Source organism: Prionailurus bengalensis, chromosome A1, assembly GCF_016509475.1.
Source record: "Prionailurus bengalensis isolate Pbe53 chromosome A1, Fcat_Pben_1.1_paternal_pri, whole genome shotgun sequence".
In the NCBI taxonomy this organism is placed as follows: domain Eukaryota; kingdom Metazoa; phylum Chordata; class Mammalia; order Carnivora; family Felidae; genus Prionailurus; species Prionailurus bengalensis.
In genome coordinates this window covers 120,706,862-120,712,861 of record NC_057343.1, presented here as the reverse complement: position 1 = coordinate 120,712,861, position 6,000 = coordinate 120,706,862, and positions in this window count along the sequence as shown.

The window sequence follows — 6,000 nt, the reverse complement described above, 5'->3', positions numbered from 1 at the left end:
TAGTTTGGAATTCAAACCACTAGTTCAAATAAGAAAGCCAGTTTTTACAAGTTTGACTTTTCCTTAAATGCACTTTGGTTTTGTATCCATAGATGTTATACCAGGGTATTCTAATCATATTTTTGGTACCATAATATATACACACTCATAGTGGGAGATGACTTTGGAAAACAGAACTATCTAGGAAACCAATGAATAATAATAATAATAATAATAATCCCTCAAACTCAAAATCCCAGTTTCAAACTATCAGATTTATGTGTATACATATGTATAGATATAGATAGATATATACATTTAGATAGATGTACACACATATATACATATATACATAAAAGTTATATATTAACACACATACACACCACACATATATACATATTCTTCATACACGCACTCCTATTTCAGTGCAGTTTCCTTTCGTGGCCGCCTCTCTTATTTTCCAACTTAGAACAGTAATGATGAGATTCTGGGGGCAGCCAATCATGTTTGGATTTCTGACCTATCTTGAAAAAACTGATATTGTTTAGAAGGCCCAAAGGTGAAAATAGCACATACATGCACGTACCCACACACACACGCACGCAGGCCTATTTTACCTCCCGTGAGATCTCCCTGGTAACCTGTAAACGCCCAGGAAGCATGTGTAGGCACCATCGTCTTAACACAGAACGTATCTCACCACTTTGGGTTTCTTAGGGCATCAGTGTTCCCCAGACATGTGTTCTGTAATGTTACTGCCCCTTGATAGGGCATGTGTTAGGAAGTACAGTCTGTGGGAGGCAAGACTATGCCTCCAGGTGTGCCCTTCTTTATCTCCTAAGGAGGTGCATGTCTAATGGGACTTATAGTTTATTAGCTAATGACTTTCTGGAAGGGTGTCAGGCTGGGTTCTTCCTGGCTACCTTTTGGTTAGAGTAGAAGAAACCAGAAACAGGTGAAATCCAGAGAACAGAGACAAAACATTATATAATGAGGTGGTTGGAGTCTAATAAACCCAGATGGAAATCTGGCTCTTCCACTGTCAAGTGATGTGCGACTTTACCTTTCTGATTGTCACTGACTTTATCTGTGAGAAGAGGACAGTAACAGGGCCTACTTTGTTGGGTAATTATAGGGTTAGATAAGGCATGTTTTCTGGCACATATTCCTTGTGTGCACACTATCCTTAATATACGTCATTTATAACTTAATATTTAAATTAGAAATCTAGAATGTGGATCAGAATTACATACAAAAATAATGTTAGTCTAGGAATTGAGGGATAGGAATTCAAGTGCTGTATCACACACGTGATTCCCCAGTACATTATAATGCTCACCACAGTGGCCTGTACATGGTAGGCACTCAACAAAAGCCTGCCAAATGAATGCATGAAAAAGGAAAGAATGCATGACTGACTTAAAGTCTCTGGGTCCCAGTTTCCCTTGGATGACATGAGGATAGAATGTTCTGACCTTTATTCCAACACTGGGATGTTGGCATGAGAAGTTGAAAGAAAAATGTCAAATATTTAAGACACAAACATGTTTTGTGTCCTAATGAAGTCAGTACATACAAATGAAATAATATGGCTCAATAGCCAGGGTCTATGCTCAGACTTGTCACGTCTTTGAAAATAAGGGCATGGGGACCTCCAGTATGAGAATGAGAATATTTTCCTAGCTCTAAGTGTCATCGTTAGCAAGGGGGTTTTCGGCCTAAAGAAACAAAGTACATGATAAGCAGTTTAAGACGATGAAATCATTGGCCTATTCTCAGTACTTTTTCTCCCTTTTTCCTGTTTCATTTCTTAAGAGCACCTGTTAGCTACTGTGGTTTGGCTTGAAAAACATCCCTAATAGGGTCCTGTGAACTCAAAATGCTCCCAAAGTGCTTTACACCAAACACATTTAGTTGTAAGATTGATGACTTCACTGAAGTACCGTTTTTCTGAGGCAGAAAGTGACTAGAAGACAGAATCCCAGACCGCAGACCTACCCCGTCATTACTGACACCCCAGAAACCAGGATGTAAACTTCTCTAAATCTCAGCATTCACATTTGCATGAAAGGACAATTGTATCCCATCTTAAGTAAACCCTGTAGAGATGTAAGGTGGTATAATTACTATCACACCACCTCATCCAATCTCCTGAACCAGATGTCCTTTCTCTTCATGGCAACAATGCTTTGGAACATGAGAGCCAACCCTTAATTCAGGGTTTTTCCATCTCAGCTCTATTGACATTTGGGGCTGCATAATTATTTGTTGTGGGGCTGTCTTGGGCATTCTGGGATGTTTAGCAACATCTCTGGTCTTTACCCATTGGATGCCAGTTAGCACCTCTCAAGTCACGACAATCAAAAATGTCTCCAGGCACCTGCCAAAAGTCCCCTGGGGCTTTGACAAAAATCACCCCTGAATGAGACCCACTGCCTGAAATACACGTAACCCAGACAAATCGAAGAAGAGTGTTTCCTGAGACTGTTTCTCTCACATACAAGAATAAATCAATGACCACCGGCTGCAATTGAGAAAAACTGCCAGTAATCACTGAGAATCCTGTGTATATTTTAGCTTTCATGGTTATCTTTTTTTCTTCCCTTTCCTTTTCTATTTTTTTTCTTTTTTGAGTAAATGTCATTGCTACTAGTGACTATATGAATAAAAATGAGTTTGATGTTTACCCTGAAACCCGTGGTGCTCAAAATCCACATCGGCAGACCAGCTTTACTCAACATTGTCAGGCACTGACACCCATAGTAAAGACCAATTCGTGCTGAATTCAAAGCTTTGAAACTTTGTAACCGAAGACTTTTTCCATGCATGCAGATAGCATTATCATGGACATTAGCCACTGACCCAACCCTGACCTAAAAATCACACAAGTGTGCGTATACACTCCCATACACTCACACGGAGGTGCAGTTACTAAGCAAGTCTCCGCTACTTTCTGGTGCATCAATCTTGCTTCCATTTGTGATGGATGGAGCCAACCACCAGCAGTAGAGAGAGTCTGAAGTGAGGCTGATTTTTATTGTGCAAATGTAGGTAAATTAGCTAAAGGTCAATTCTAAGAATCAACTGACAAGATGAAAGAGGTTGCTGGAGAAAGGAGACACTAAATCCTCCAGTCAGCATGTAAGTGCTTTTAGGAGGCTGATTAACAGGAAAATCACCACTCCTGTTCCACCCAGGACAAACCCCTAGATAGTTGCAGGGCTAGGGTACATTTTTCTTTAGCTTTTTCAAAGTAAATTCCCTAAATAAAGCAAGGGTGACAGTCTAGGAACTAAAAATTCTTTCCCCAGTAAACAACACACTTTGTTCACAAACAAGAGAAACATTTTTTTAAAGGTTAGGAAGCTGGGACAATGAAGGGACCCTACTTGGGAAATAGAGGAGGGAAGAAAGCTGAATCCAATTTAACATTTTTAAAAAATCTTGGCCAAATAATCTAAACTGGCAATTTAAGTTTATTAATTTTATTAACCATTCTTTACTTTCCTATGACAGTGGTGTTTAAATATTCATGGAGGATCATCATGAGAGTGTATTTAAGCCATTCATTCTCTATTTCTTGTATCACGTGGGAATTTGACACCTGCCCAGTTATTCTGTTATATGGGTAGAACCAACTGGATCATTGAAACTCCCTAAAATGGTTTCTATCTTAATAATCATAGTATGGCCATCCCTTCTGGTCAGAGTGGAAAATTATAGAAAGTCATCTCCTTCTTGCCATCGTATATGAAATATGAACAGTGTTTTGAATTTTCTTTTTCTTCCTTCCTCCTCTCTCCTCTCCTCTCCTCTCCTCTCCTCCCCTCCCCTCCCCTCTCCTTCTTTCCTTCTATCCTCCCTTCCTTCCTTCCATATTTATTTTCCCTCATGGGTTTTGCTTGCCGTTTTTAGTTAATATTGGCATTCAGGATCTTCAACTATCTGAGAGTGTCATAATCTTGCGTAAGTCAAATTGGACAAACAGCAATTCAATGACTCAGGATCTTATTGGTGAGATGCAGCTAAATTCACTAATCACTGCCTATTCATTTTGGTGGTGTTTATATGTGCAGTTAATGGGACCGCCTTTGGGGCCACACACACCACCATTAAATTATGGATCATTATCAAGTTCCTCTGACTCAGACTGCACAAGGCCTGGAAATGAACAACTGTCCTTGCGAAACTTCACCTTTTTTTCCTTCCTTGATGGGTATCATAAGGATACATCTCACTCAGAGATGTGCTCCCATCTACCCTCAGTACCAAGACATAAAACTATATTGATGCAGGCTTTCAGTCTGGCAAAAAAAACAAAACAAAAACAAAATACACAAATATGCACAAAATGGAAAGGTGCTGTGGTTGACAGGCAGATGAAAGGGCAGAAGAACCATGGAATCTACTCTGCCCTAGTCCTAGGATTCTTTTCTTTGGGCCTTTTGTCTTAAGATAATGAATAGTGTAAGCCTTGGCTTCTTTGTAGTGGAAATAAAAGTGAAAGGAAGTGAGAAAATACAGACCTCTGCATAGTTCCCTCAACAGAATTTCTTAAAGGTCCAGAGACCATCCCATCAAAATCATTAAAGATGCTGGGCCAAAATGCATATTCCTTGGCCCTGCTAGAAGTTTCTGAATCACTCTCTCTGGAGCTACGGTAAAGGGATCTGCATTTTTACAGGTACTACAAAAGATTTTTGTGCACATCAAGTATTGAATAACACTGCTAAAAGTTTGCAGTGGAGGTCACTAGGAAAAGAATCTCCATTTGAATGTATGTTGCAAGATGAGAAATACAGATATTTCAAACATCTAAGTTCTGTGGTTGCATCATAACATGGTGATTATTAAAGTTTAAGACTCTTTTCTTTCAGCAGGGGTGGAGAGCAATAACCATTTCATCTAAATCCAGAGTGATGAAGGCAATATAAATCAAACTCATTCCAGCAGGTTTCATTTGGTCTAATTTCTCTGCAGATATTAATCATTGTACGGTCCTGTACAAATGACATCTACCTCCATTTTAACTCAGAATACAGAATACTCACTCAGATTCCTTCTCTAGTGTGTTATTTGACAAATAAAAGAAAATAAATAAATTGGAACAGTGGGCCATCAAGATTGCAAGATGCCAACAATGCCAAGACATTAAGGAGAGAAATGGCCCATGCTAAACCTACAACCCAGCATGCAAATTGGCAAAAGCATTTATCTGCTACAGAGTCACCAGGGGGAAAAAAATGACTCTCTTCATTTTTCCTTTGAAAATTGCTATGTCAAGTGGAGGTGACAAAGAATTCTCCCTAAAAGTTCACAGAAAGACTCTCATTCATTCTAGCAAAGATCATCTAGAAGACCAAGGTTAGTCAAATTCCACAGGATGGTATCTAGTGGCAGAAAATACCAGCACTCAAATGCGCTGGGTTAATTCGTCACGGTACATACAAAGTTGGAAGGTTACAACTATAACGAAGGAAAACGTCTGAGAATCTACATGTGGCTCCCATTATGGGAGTTGGTGTCAGGAAATTTTGCTAAACACCATATATGCCTTTTCTTCTTCTCACTGGAGCGTGTTTTGCCTGTGGCAGCAACAAAGGATAATCAGAGGGGAATCTAAAGCCTAAAGAAGCAAAAGTAATGCAGAAGCACAAGCTGTTGACAACTAAGAGGGCCCACGATGAAGAACACACATCTGTGCCTAGGAATAAAGGTGCCTTTGAATCAAACAAGGGCAACTGAAAAATGAAAAGGTCCATTAGTTTTCTTCTAATAAATGTGTCTCCCTAAGTGAATCAGTTGAGGGTAGACATGGCTAAGGAGGAATAAAGGGCGAAGGGAACACATGATTTGTGCGTTGTTCCCCTTTTATTTTAATTTACCAGGCATGCATGTCCAGTAAGATAACTGCCTACAATCACAAAGGATTACACCACAGCATATTCGCGAAGCCACCTCACTTTGTTGTTTTATGACCACATCTCAGTGCAATTTTTTCTCAGCAGGGGGAAGGAGATC